Here is a 14,540-nt window from a genome sequence, read left to right on the forward strand (position 1 = left end):
CTTCTGGCAACCCAATTCCAGTAGAGCAGTGAATTGGGTTACTTAAATCCTCTTTTTACCTTCATGGTGTTTGTTTTTGTTCAGGGCTTTTTCCCCCTCAAAATACATTTTTCTCTTCATTCCCCTTGTCTCAGTTGTTACATGGTGATCCCAACTTTTGCCTGCTAGGCACTGTTTGCAGTGCAACACTAAGGAAGGGCATTGTAGTGTTTTGGGGGCCATACAGCTGAGGCATTTCTTTGGTAAGAAAATTTGCACAGGGGTAGCTGGTGGTAGTGGCTTCCATCACCTAAATTGTCAGAACTCCTGACCACTTACTCCTGTTTCTTAATCACTACTTTGGGATTGCTGCAATCAGTTACAAAGAAGCAGCTGAAGGAATGTATGGAGTGGCAGAAGCACGGTGACTTTGTTCTGACCATGCTGAATTGTGAGAGAAATGCAGTGCTTACTGTTTCTTTTTTATTCAAACAACCCTTATTGAATATGACAGAGGGTGCCCCAAACCAAAAGCAACTTCTTGTGTCCTTTGAGTCCTTTCAGCTTTAAATACTGACTGTGCTTTATGATACCTTATAGAAGAAATGACAGTCAGGTGGGGAATGAATTAATGAGAGCAGCAGCATTTTAACCAGGGAATTCTCAATTGTTTGATAGTCCCTTTGTTTCAGGTGGCAGTTTTTGAGGTGACCTCATTTGTGTTTATCTGTTAGATCAAACCCTTATTATGGTCATTGCTTCTTCTGTCAGGACTGTTGTTTTCCTTGTCTGTCATACATGAGCTGCCAAGCAAGTAAAACAGAACCTGCAGCTTTGTTTAAATGACACCTGCTCAAGCAGAATATGTTTTGCAGCCTCTTCAGTATTTATTTTCTGGATGCAGAACTACTGATCCACTCAAGCTGTGGGCTATCATTATTTTCTCATTTTGTTGCTTCTTTTATAATATTGTTAATTTACAAATGAACTCTTAGCAGAAGTACAATGGCTTAAGCAGGTTCTTCAAACTGCATTTTCCTTTTAAAGCAGAGCATTAAATGAAAATCTGATTTGCCTTCTTTATGTGTTCAATTATGCCTCATACTTCAGTAGATGGAGAAATATCCATATATTGAAAGGAGTCTTTGGAAATGAAAGAGTAAATGAGGGTCCCTGTTTTGTTTTTCAGTGATTCCCCTACCAAACTGAAAAGCTGTACTGTGCAAATTATGAACTGAGCCTTCCATGTGGGAATGAAATAGTTTGTTTTACAGCCTGTAAAATTTTGCTGTGATGTGTTGTGTTGTGAGCAGTCAGCTGCTGCTCAGTTTATTGTGCAGTTTTGTTGATGTTCTTGTGGGCTGGGCAGATGAATTGTCTTCAGAAGGACTGCAGAGCTTCAGCTGGTCAGCTACAGCTCCATAAACAGTCCACTGTGTCCCAAGATAGGGAAGAATGTTTCCAGCTCATAATTTTTAGCTCTGTGGGATTAACTTGGCTAAAATGCATTAAAATATTGTTATTCAAGTAAACAGGCTTCTGAAAAAAGATAGTAAACAAATCTGTTGAGTAGGATGTTGACATATTCTTAGTTTCTGGAGTTGTCAAGCTGCTCTCATGTTAACACTTAAACCTACAGCTATTGCAGAATAGTATGGGAAAATAATATAACTTCATGAGAAGCCAATAGCAAGAGGGAGTTTGTAGCTGGAGGTATGACAAACTGAGACAACTGAGAGACAAATGAATAGACAAATGAGTTAGAGAGGGAAGGAATAAACTGTTTACATACACAAAGTAATTTTCTACAAAGTCTTGCATTTGTCTGCAAGTGTGAAACTTTTCCCCAGGTGCCTGTGTAATAGATGTTGCTGGTGTTTCACAGCTGGCAAAAACAAGTGTGGTGAGATCAAGTGATTTACCCAGGACTCTGAAACAGGTCAGAGAGTGTAAGGGTTACAGTTCAATAGTCTTTACTCTGAGCCCCACGTAATATTTACAGCCACGTTACTTAAGGTTGAAAAAATGCTCTTAGCAAGTTCATGCTCTTAGTGTGACTTATTCCTTTCATATCTAATCTCTCTGTTTTCAGTGACAGGACCCAGTGACCCCTTCTTGACTACTCTTCTGTTGTAATGTCCTGCTTTAAGTAATAAAAAACTTTCCTTTGATATCTAATCTGCCCTTGCCTTCTGCAAATGCATTACTTCCTGTTGTGCATGCTGCTTCGGCCTTTGTGTTCTCCTCATATATATTGCTTATTTGTGAAATCTGCAGTGTGTTGGCTGTGTGAGATTTTGGGGCATGGGAGTTGAGTAAAGCTAAAGAATACAAAGGAACTTTTTTTTTTTAACTGTACGCAGTTCCCTTCCTAAAGTTTTCTTTTGTAATGTGGCAAGATTCAATTACTGATTAGCTCTGTACTGGTACAAACATTCTTATTTCCCTTTTATTTTCCTTTCTCAGAGGGCTCTGTTGCTCCCCCTTGGATGCACAGTCAATAAGTAACATAGTCCATGAGTTAAAATGAGAAAAACATTTTTACAGAGTTTAGTGCTTCTGTAACTATTCCTGCTGGACTGTTCTAAAACTTTTATAATTTGATGAAAGATTGAACAAATGTTGGTAAAGAATGTATTTAAGGAAACATTAGTGTGTTTCCCTGAAGAGTTGGACAGTCAGCAGTGCACAGACTGACTAGCAACAGGATTCCTCTTCCAAATACCAGTTCAGCTACTCCACAGTCATATTCTTACTGTTTATTTAAAAGTAGCCACCCCCCTCATAATGGAGCATTTGTAAATTGAGAATAAAAATTTCAAAATTAAAAACTCAGAAGCAATTAGAGTACATACTTAGAATGGAAGGATGACAGACATACTCTGTTCCCTCCTGTCATACTAAGGTATGGTTCAGCTGATGAACAAGGAAGGAGAAGAGGGCTGACATTCATGACATTGTATGGAGAAGGTACATTAGGGAGCAGCAAAAGGAATGTATCTTTTTCTCTATTTTTCCTCCCATGGGAGCATAAGAATTATCTTGGATAATTCACTGTGAAGCCACAGAAACTGATGTGACAGTGTTTGCTGTGTGAGGCTTACAAAAATTATAACTTCAATGCCTGTTCCTGTCTTTTGGATTTGTGTGTTGCATGGGACCGTGTGATGCTTGTCCTTTGACACTAGGTGGGTTTATTTGTAATTGTGCTCCAAGTGGGGAATAGTTAAAAGTTCTTGTAGTTTGAGTAAAAGATTGTTTACTTGTCACAACTTAAAAGCTTCACCTTTCAGAATGCATAAGATTGCTGTATTCTTCCTTAAAATACTGTGGCAAAGTGAGTTCCTGCTCTGTGTCACTATGTCATTTCCTCTTACATCTCTTCCACTGTTAGAGTAGCCTGTAAAAGCTTTAGTTATGCACCTTTTAACATGACTCAAATATTCCTGAAGTTAATCAGGGGCTGACAACACTTCTGCTTTGTTTCTTCAACTGGAAGTGCCCACTACAACCTGAAGATGACAGTTGTGAGGAGCCAAAGGCTGTTACAGCTTCAGAGGCCTGGGCTGACCTGCCCTGTGCAGGCTGCAATGGCTGGGGATGCTGGTGTGTGTCTAATGAGAAGTTGCTGCACGGGCTGTGTGGCTGGGAGCAGTGCACACTCACACTGCTAAAGGTTTTCTCCTGGCCCTGAATCTGTGATCCTGTTTGTAGTTCTCTAATTGCAACCAGCAGAAGACAAGGGTGATGTTGGTTTTTATGACTTGTTGCTTAGCAGCGTTGATCAACAGAAGTCCAACCTTTTCTTTTGCTGTGACCTCAGTGAACCCGGGCTTGGCCGGAGCTCACCAGCGGGGAACAAGGGTTTCTGAAGCTGTGTGAAACTCCTGTGCTGTGCCTTGTTAGCAGTGGCTGAGGGAAAGCATCTCTTCTTGACCTCCTGGTTACCTTTGCCCTTTACTCTCTTTCTCTCTCTCCTCACATCTTAGAAGAAAGCAGGCACCGTCCTAGGAAGAGTTGGAGGATGGGAAATACAGGGACAAGTCAACTATACTAAAGATGTATCCTGCCTCTTTTCAGGAAAAGGAGCTAAGCTGGTTCCCAGACTGTGATGTCAGACCCTCCTCTCATGGAAGGAGAAGGACTTCAGCCATCACAGTAAGGTCTATTCTTATTTAGAGAAGCTTTCCTAGTATTTCAAAGTAGACATAATAATCCATAGAGGAAAGGGAAATAAGGGTGCTAAGAATTTCTTGGTTTATGTCTTTTAGAAGGGATTTCACAAACTGAACCAGAAGTGGCATTGAAGTTGAAAATGATTGAAGGTCTGCCCTGAATGTGTGCCTTTATCTGATCACATCTGGCAAAGCCTGTAAAATAAGAGCAAGGAGTAAGTTGCTTGTTTCACCTTAATTCTAAACTGTAAATTGTTAGTCTGACTGGACAAAGGCTCTTTAGTGACACCAGAAGCTGCAACATTTAATGTGCCTTACCCCATCAGAAGATTTTACTGTTGCTCAGATGCTTGTCTTTTACACCTAGATCTGAGTAAGAGACAGCTGAGTATTTGTATACTTTTTCTGCCAGAAATGTTGTTATCCTGAGCCACCTTTATGCTCATGGACACTAGGTCACTGTACCTTGTCAGTGTGGTGGCTTTCTCCTTTCCACCCTGTCACCTCCAGCACTGGCTTCTCCCCTCTATCCATTGGTGCTTTTCAGAGCACTACAGGTGGATGTGTTAAAAGGTCAGCATGTGTTGCACAAGCCTGTTATGCTCTGGTGTCCCTCCTCTCCTGAAGTTTAAAGAGAAGCTCTGCTGTTCAGTTATCCCAATCTTGTAAAATTTGTGGAGAGGGCTAATATTGCTGTAACTGCAAAACTGAGATCAGATAGATCAGGTGTTCATGCCAGAACAGGCAGCTACATAAGAAACTGGCTTCTGCCCTACATGCCATGTCAAAAGCATGGTAAGTGCATGGTATCTGGCAGAGCTCAATCTAATAAAATAATCAGCAAATGGGAATTATGTTCCAAATATTCTTCTTTTTTTTAATATTGCATGAATCTTAACAAAGTTGTCTACTTGGAGATCCTGACTGCTAGCTGAGGCTGAGAGGAGTGACTTTTCATGCCCTTGCTTGATGAACAGAGCAAATTGTGTTCACCCAAACAGGATTTCTTTATTTTGAGCTGTGAATATGATTTGTCTGTCTTCACTGAACAACAGCTGCTAATATCTGATATCTGCAGGACTCAAAACGAGAGGGTGAAGTAATGTTCTTAACTTCTGATTACAGGAGAAGTGGGGAACTGTGGTTAAGATCAATAAGCTTTTAGAAACAGTTTCAGGAAAAGTAAAAAATCCCTTTTTTGTTGTTTATGAGTGGTACGATGTAGCACTTACAACCTGACTGGTTCTTTCTGTGTGCAGTGGCAATAGAAACTGATTAGATTTGAAAATTAATGTTTCAGCCTTCAAATGTTGTTGTCCTTCACTTTTCCTTTTCATTATCCATTAGAATGTGACATTCTCAGAAATGAAGGAGTCTTTAATGTGGGCCTCTTTAGTAATGTCATTTCCACAGCTGCTGCAATGGAGCAGAGCATGGCTGCTGTACAGCCCTAGTATGACTAAAAGCCACTGAATGCTTTATTTCTGCACTGACATTAAAGAGTTAGTTTGAATTATGATGTGTTGAAAGTCCCAGTTTTGTGTCTTGCACGTTGCATGTGGCTTTCAGTTTAGCTGAGACGCTGCTCCAGACACTCATTTTCACCGCTCACAATTCCTTCCATGTTAGAAATGCTGCTGCTCCTCCACACCCTGAGGTCGGGAGAGGTCAGCAGAGGAGCATGTGCCTACACGTGATGGAATAAGGTCCTGGAATAAAGGCTGCCTGAGGTCTGTCCTGCTAGACAGGTCACTTTTCCTTTTTTGGGGTGGTAAACTTCATGTGCAATGAGACAGGAAATTTCAGGGGGAAACTGGGATAATTAAAATAATCTTGTTTGGCCCATTGCCAATTCTTTCATCTCAGAAAACATAGTTGTGGAGACAGGCACAGATCTTGTAAACTAGTCCAGTCTGAATAGCTCTCACTGAACATTTTTGAACACTGAACCTTAGTGAACACCTAACATGCAAAGGCATTTCTGTGGGACAGTTTGAGTACTTTTACTTTCATAGGGCTTTTTTTTCTTTATTGGGTGTTCCTTGAGATTAGGGCTGGACTAAGTGGATCTTCAGGTTAGTGTGGTATTTCCTTATGTAGATTGCATCACAAACCACTCCAGAAGAAGATATTTTTATGAGCAAGACTTGTATAAATTATAAAGAAAAAAAGATTGCCTGGAAATAGAAATTAGCTGAAATGGAGATTTAAATACTGCACAAGCTGGATAGAATTAAAGCTACTCTTGTTTTTCAGTTTCTAAATCTTGAAGCCATATTATTTTCTCCTCCTGTGCTTAATCTAGAGTGTTTGTAACAAACCACCTTGTCTGCATGCCAAGAGATTGCCACAGAGAGAAGCAAACTGCTGCTGATGACAGAGGCAAATCTTGTTATTCTGAAAATTATTCTTTGGGCAGCTTCTCGGTAACTTCCTTTTCCCAATGATTCCTGATGAATCAGAGAGGAAGCAGTTGCTCAGAGAGTTGTGCTGTGTTGCCACTGGTGCGTGCTGGGAGCCTGGCAGCTGGCTGGGAGCACCCAGGAGCCGATCCATAGGTGGCATTTCATACATCCCCTCCGCAGTACTTATGGAGAGCCCTTAGATGGTGCTGTACGGCTGGGAGCACCCAGGAGCCCATCCATAGGTGGCATTCCATACATCCCCTCCGCAGTACTGATGGAGAGCCCTTAGATGGTGCTGTACGGCAGCGCTCGGCACCGCTGCTGCCTTAGGGATGCCCGTGCCCACCTCAGGGCTGACATTTGGCCACAGCCCAGTCTGAGGAAGGTGAAACAGCAGTCTGTGGGCACTGTTAATTAGGATGAGTAAATGAAATCTGTCAGTAGAGACGTATTAAATATTAAATTCAAGCATGGATTTCAATAGCTGCTGTAATTTAATCCTTATAAACTTGAATCATGTCGTGCTTAAACTTCCATGCCAAATGTATTGCTCTCTGTCTGTAAAACAAAGGGCTTTTAAATAATAGTTAAGGAGTTTTTAAAGGGCATTTGAGGATCATCCTGATGGAAGAGTAGTGCTCACCCTGGGAACTTCCTAATGTAAATATGGGTGTGGTGGTGTGGCTTTCAGGTTAAATCTTCCAGGCTGTGAAAGTCTCTTCATTTCTGAAGAACTAGGGATGCAGATTTAGGAATTTGAGTTGTGATGTCAATTACAATGGAATTGAAATGGAATTTCCTCTAGCAGGATGGGTTTCAAGCCACAAAGTAAATTTTATTTGGAAACTCTTGGTTAAATTATTAAAAAGAGTTATTAGACAGCTCTAAAATACTGATGGTATCTTTTGTAACAACACAGGAGAGAAGTGAGGGGTGGAAAATGAATTGATCTCTGCCCCTTGGAAAGGAATAATGTGACTGGTTTTTTTCCAAATTGGGAATGTAGCCTTCCTATAGTTTCCCTGCATGCTTAGGCATGTTCCATTATTTTGGTAGTGCTTTCCACCTGTTCCTGCAGCTTGAGGGGGTTAAGCCTGGGAATATTCTGCCAAAGCAAATGAAATATGAAATAATTTATGTTTTCAGAATGACTTCATTTAGTCATGACTTTTATTTATTTAGAGTGAGAGAGAAAGAGCTGGTGTTGTTACAGTCTCCACTCTCTCTCTGCTCTATTTTTTCAATCTCTGGAACTTCCTATAACCCAGCTTTTTTTTTTTTTTTTGACATTTGAAATGTCCCAGGCTGCATAAACTGAGTATCTGCTGTGTGTTCCTCTCATCCCAGTAATCCCAGTAATTCTCATCCTGTGGTCCCTGTGTGCTGTTGTTTTAGGTGTATCCTTTACCATCATGTGGGTTGTTAACATTACCCTGAACCTGCTGCCATGTAGGCAGGACCAAGCATTGAGATTTTCTTTCCTGTGAGTTGAGAAAGAAACTCTGGCTTGAGAACACTGACAAGTTACTGGGTGGTGATTTGTAGCCTAAAGCTGGTGGCTATAAATTCTCACCTGTGAAAAGAGAACCTTGTAGCTCTGCACAATATGTTCTTCCAGCTGCAGCTGAATTTCTGCACTGTTAATATCCTTAAGCAGCTGCAGCAATGTGTCACACTGATCTGGCATTTTGCATCCCCAAAGCTCTGCTCAAATATTTGAACTTAGTAAGGCACTCCACTGAGCTGAGAGGGAGGCCAGTGTCACTGCAGCTTTAGAGAAAAAGAAACAGCACCTGGGAGGTTAAAGCAGCTTTCCCTCACCATGCAGCAAGTCAATGGTAGAGCTGGAATTACAGCTCAGGAGGTTCCTGGCTCGTGCTACACCAGGCTGTGGAGAAAGGTCATTTCCCAAAATAGTGCAGGAGGTTTGTTATTGATAATAGGGCAACAAAGGGCTCTAGATGTATTAATAGGTGACTGTGTGCCACTCTTGGTAATACATAATTTAACAACCTTGCAAAATGGGCTACATCATGTTCTTCTGCAGCAGTATCACTTTCACAGTTAGTTTTTTCTGCTTTACTCTGGACAGGTATTTTTGTTTTGACTCTTCTAACACAGTTTTATTTAAAATAAATAGGGACATTTACTAAGTAGGCATAGAAACCCTCCTGATTAGCAGCCACATTAAACTGCAATACCCAGCTCACCTTTCAGGTCAGCTCAGCTCCTCTGCCCTTGGGAGCCATGAGCACAGCTCTGTCTGCCTGAGGAGGGCAGAGGTGACAGAGGATTTAGTGGCAGTCATTCCTGGCCCTGCAGGAGCTGGGCTACAAGGATGGGAGCCCACAGGGCTGCCACGTTTGGGGATGGCCTTAGGGAGGCAGGCAAAGCCCATCCCCACCCAGTGGGACAGGGTAGAGGGTGCTGATCCTTGTGAAGGGGTTTTCATTGAGATTTGGTCCCAGCTGTTCCTCAAAAGACCTTGGGGATGGGATATTTGGTAGCTGTTGTTGGTTCTTGTAGATTTTTATTTCAATTTGCCTTTTCTAAAATGCTGTTGATCCCCTTTGAACTCTTCTACTTCAGCAGTGTACTTACTGAAGGATTTTGTTTCTTCTCAAAATGAATTATTTGACCTGCTAGGTTATTCAGCAAATTCAAAAGTACTATGTAGGAAACAAGTTTATTTTTTCACCAAGCACCTGGATCTGTGCATCTGCAATTGAAAGAATAAGAAAATGGTATTTTGCCTTAGCCAAGTCTGAGGAATTGCAGTGAATAATGGTGGGAGGAATGACAAAGCAAATAGGTATTGAATCAATTTATTCAGTCTCATTATGGTTTGAGTTTGGGTGAAGAGTCTCCAAACAGGGAAACACCAGGGAAAGGAATGGGGAAGGCAAAATGTGTAAGGAAAGTTAAGCAGAGCACAGCAGCATCCAGAGATGGCAAGGGTGCTGTTCTCTCCTCTTTGTGTCTGTGGATCCATGTATTGGAATTACCAGAGCAATGTGAGCTGCATGTGCTGCATGTGCCTTTTAATGCTTGTTGGTTGGAGTAATTGGATCCATTGTTGTGGGCATTGGGAATGCCAGCCTGGCTCTAAGGTCACTGATTTGGGAACATGACCTGCTGGAGGCCAAAGCCCTGGAGAGTTTGCTCTGTTTCATCCTCAGAGGTACCAGCCATGATAGTCCCTGCTTTGATAAAGCAGTGCCAGTGTTCCCTGCCCTCATCTAGTTTGCTGTTTGTGCTGAATTGTGGTGTGTTTTGTTTTGCTCTTGTTTTAGTAATTCATCTCTTAAACTATCTTCTGGTGCATTCAGAGTTTTTGAAGTTTGGTTGACTTTTTATTTTTCCCCTGTGTGTGTTTTGGTTTGGTTTTTTGGAACTACAATTGAGTTTTCACAACTGAAACTGGTTGATCAGAGATTGAATTGTAAATGTTAGTGGTTTTGTTTGGTACTTGATTGGGCATCCTGCTTTCATTCTTGCAGATGATGAAGTCAGCCAGATGTAGCCAAGCAGTGCCACACAGGAAAACCAGTGCACTTTCTGGGAGAGACAAAAAACTCTTCTTGTGATAGAGCCAAATGATTCATGGCAAATGCTAAAGGATACATAGTTTCAGCCTTGACTACATCTGCCTTCCCTACTAGGGAACTCAGAGAGGCCCAGTAAAACCTCCTGTACAAAAAGAGACAAATGATCTCTCTGGAGTGTCTCAGTTCAGGCTCCTGGTCTGGAGCATGCCTGAGCTCTTGTGGCAGAAAGGGAGGCTTCAGGGTCTGTGTGGTTTGTATTTTCTGGCATCAAAAGGTATTGTGGTTCTTCACAGTGTGAGTCCTTTCCAGGAGCTCGGGGAGTTGCTGTCAGTCCTCAGCTTTCCCTGTACAAACCTGTCACAACATCCAGGCTTGAAGCACCAAGCATGGCATGGAACAACCCATGGATTTTCTGGCCCATCTGGATTGGCTGGACTTGGAGCAAAGCAATCATGCTGCTGGTGATTAGATTGCCCACCATAAATTCCTGGATGGTTCTCATGGGGACATTTGTGCTTCCTCAGAGCCTCTTTAATTCTCCCTAAAACCTCACCAGGATATAACTATCATGTTGCCCCTATCAAAAACTCTGTTTTAGCTGATTTGAATATGTTTTTTCCTACTGCTCCTTAAAAATGCTCACATACCCAGCTGAAATTTGCATCTGCTGTAGGAATTCTCTTTGGGACTGTGGGTGGGCCTACTCTGTCTAGGTAGTGCTGTGGTTTTTCTGGAGTTAAGAGAGTTCAGACCTCCTTAAAACTGAACTCCAGCTTACAATGGATTTGAGTATTTTTATGTCTTGCTAGAGAGCCTTAATTTCTTTGTGCTGCTCTGTGGCGCGATCAGGGCAAGCAGCACGTTGTATATCTGCCTGCACTTGTTTGGAATTGATGCTGTGCCCTGGGTGTTGTGCACAGATTTACAGCTGAGGTAAAAAGCACAACCACTTGTTACCATCTTTTCTTTTCCCCCTCCTCAATGTGTCAAACTGCTCCATGGTCCTTTGGAAGCCTATTGGGCTACCCAGAACCAGGGGAAAAAATGGTGAGCAGAGTCCTGAATCAGTTGTCTCAGGTCTCATTTCCTTCGGGGTTCTGCATTTCTGACTCTTTTTGGCAAGGGTTTTTCACTGCTTTGAAATGGGCAGGAGCTACTGAGGATATAAAATGTTTTGATGCTGGAGCAGAAGCAGGGCTGGGAAAGTTAGGAGTCACAACTGTTGTGTAAATAGCTTTAAGGGCATAACTTCTTTGAAGAGGCCTGTTTTTGGTTAAGTAGTTCAAGGCATTCTCTTAGTCAGGAAACCTGTTTTCTGTAGCCCAAACAGAATAAAATCCACTTGGATCATCTCACAAACACCTTTTTTTTTTTTTTTCCTTTTTTTTTTTTTTCTGGATATCTTTGTTTATGTGGTATGGCCTTGCTAAAACTATCCATATCTCAAAGCATCCTTCTGCTCATACTTTTAGATTCCTATGAAGGTGTATTGTATAATTTAGACAATACGTTGTATTGTGTATTGTTCTCCTTTTCCTTGTTTCTCCCTGTAGATGGAAAGCTACTAGAGCTGGGGTGAAATCCATGCTACCTTTAATTACTAAGGGCAAAGTCCCACTTTTGCAAAGCACTTCTCTTTCATTTCTTTCCAATCCGTATCTTTGCATCTCTGTCTTGTGAGTTGTTTGGCATTTCTAGCCTGACAGGGCAATGCTGGCAGGGCACCTCACAGGTGCAGCCCTCTTCACCACTGTTAGATGAGGGAAAATGCATTTTTCATCTGGAGTTAGAAAATGACACTATAGTCCCCTGCTCAAAATCCAGGCTGTTTCTCTTCAAGAGATGCTGAAGTTATATCATGCATCTGACTGGCTGCTGCCACAGTATGGAGCCTTTATTTATAGATGTGTATAAATAAAATCAATCTTCCTCTACAAACTGTCAAATTGTATTGCCCAAAAGCTGAGGAATCTGCAGTTCATTAAATCTGGCGATAATGAATGACCCCAACTCTCTAGAAAGAGCACCTTCTGTTCAGAAAGACTGGTTTGTTTTAATCTGGCTGCTGGCATGAGTTGTCTACAGTTTTTTCCTGCAAAAAATGAAAATATTATTTTTGATGTGTTAATAAAGTTACTGCACGATGGTATTTAGCGTAATTATGTTAATTCATGTTATGAATTAAAGAGATCCTGAACAGTTGAAGATGTGTGTGTGATATGAGCACAGACAAACCAAGATGTGCAGGCTGGGGGTGAGGAAGGGGGATTACTTAAAGGTGTTCATCTTCTGACATTATTTGTTCAAGCAGAGGGCAGATCATTGGCAGCAGGTGCCCTGAGCACACGGTATGGCTGGCTGCTGTTCACCTTTTTGGGATGTGGGTTTGAATTACAGTGTTCTGTTTCATCATTATCAGGAAAAAAGAGCCACATTTTGAACTGAAGTACCTCAAGGTTAACTCCCATGCCTTATAAATTAAGAAAAAAACCAATTGCTTGTCTTCATGGCCAGCCTATGAGACATGGAGGATGTGTTACCCATTTCCTAGTTAAGCTGCATTAATCTGTTTTCTGACTCCTCTCACACCCAAAACAAGCTGCAGGCCCTGTCAGGGCACAGCCATAGTGAGGTGGCTGGTGAGAAAGGGTTGGTTTCAGGCCCCTCCAACAGGTCTTTAATTAGAGGCTGCAATTCCTGCCTCTCCATTCCTGGAGAGTGTTATTGCCCGTGTCAGATCCTCCCTGTAAGGAGCTGAAATTGGATGGGCTTTGGCACATGCTTGATTGTCCATTAGCAGCAGAACCTGTGCTAATTGCCAAGAACCCCCCAAGATCCACAGGGCTGGGCAGATGGATGGTGAGGACAGGCTGCTGTCTCCTCTTGCCTCTGCCCAGGCTCCCAGATTGCCTGCTGGGCTCAAAGAGGGTGAGACTTTGCCTGCCCTTAGCTGCAGTCTCTGTGGCTGGGAGGTTCCCTGTGCTCTCTCACCTTGCTGGGAGACCTGCCAAAGATCTTTGCAAGAGGTGGGAGGGTATCTTTCCTTGAGGGTGGCTTTCTTTGCTGGCTGTCCTCTTTATAGCCAGGAGGGAAAGGGTAAACAAGGATACATGAGAATTCAAGCTGAGTACATCCTTGGGATGGTGTAAGATGTCAGATTTCACTTGGCTTGACTGACAATATTAGTTGTGTTCTTATTAAGTGCTTTTTCCTTTTTTGCTTACAGGAAAAGTCTTCAGAAAGTCCCTTTCAGAAAGCTTGTGATGAGATGATGAGTCTTACATTGGAAGCAAGATAATTGATTTGAGTTTTTTCTGCCACTGCAGCTGGTTACAACAAGCAGCCTGCCCTCTGCCAGAGCAGAGCAAGAGGAGGGCAGGTCTGAGCGCTTCTGCTGGGGTGAAGTTCTCTGGCTTTCAGTGTTTGCACAGTGAATTCAATGTCAACATGCACACAGACAGCAGATCTCAGAGGAGTCAGAGGTAAATAGCCTGGCTTTTTGAGCTTTCTAGAAAGAGCTGCAGAGCTGAGGGATTTCTTCTGAGCTTTTGGCCTGTCATGAACTGGCAGACGACATGGGAGGAGGAAGTCCCTGGTCATTTGGCAGTGCCAAGAGCAAGCTTTGAACCATGCAAGCTTCTGGCGGGTTAGGAGACATTCCCACTGGACATTTCAGAGTCCTGGCCTCTTGGCTGCCAGTGACAGTTTTGGGTGATCTTTTTATTTATAAATGGTTGCTACTATTGAGTTGGCTCAGTTCCTCTCTTAGACTAGCCCAAGAAGCTGGAAAAGTTCAATGGGAAGCAGGTTTTCTGAACAGTGCAAAACCACACTCCATGCATTTTCTTGTGGCTCTCTAAATGTGGAGGATTCTAGAAGTCTCTACCACCAAATAAGAGCCTGGATCTTGACAAACTATTGATTAGGTGACAGGAAAAACTAATGACAACACTCATGTGACTTGGGCTGAATGGCAAATACAAAAGTTGAGTGCAGTTATTAGTTTTAATAGACTAGCCAGAGGAGAGTAACAGTGTGAAGATGGGGAAGAAGACTGGCCTGGCTGAACAGGGATCTTTTGGTGAACTCGGGGAAGGAAAATAATTTCTGACCTTTAGAAGAAGAGGCAGACAACTCAGGAAAAGTACAAGGATGTCGTTAGGTCATGTAGAGAGAAAATCAGAAAGGTGAAAGCTCAGCTGCAACTCAATCTGGCCTTCCCTGTGAACGCTAATAAAGAAGTGTCTTAATAAATTCATTAATAACAAAAGGAGGCCCTTGGAGGTCTTTTCCCACCTTAATGATTATAGGACTCTGTGAAATGCATTTATCCTTGAAAGATGATACCCTACTTGTTGTGAAGTACTTAAATTCATCCTCAGTTATATTTTCCTGGTTGGAGTTGCTGGAGGACTGAATTTCCTGGCTCTGAC

The sequence above is a fragment of the Zonotrichia leucophrys genome, chromosome 4 (assembly GCF_028769735.1).
Source record: "Zonotrichia leucophrys gambelii isolate GWCS_2022_RI chromosome 4, RI_Zleu_2.0, whole genome shotgun sequence".
Taxonomy (NCBI): domain Eukaryota; kingdom Metazoa; phylum Chordata; class Aves; order Passeriformes; family Passerellidae; genus Zonotrichia; species Zonotrichia leucophrys.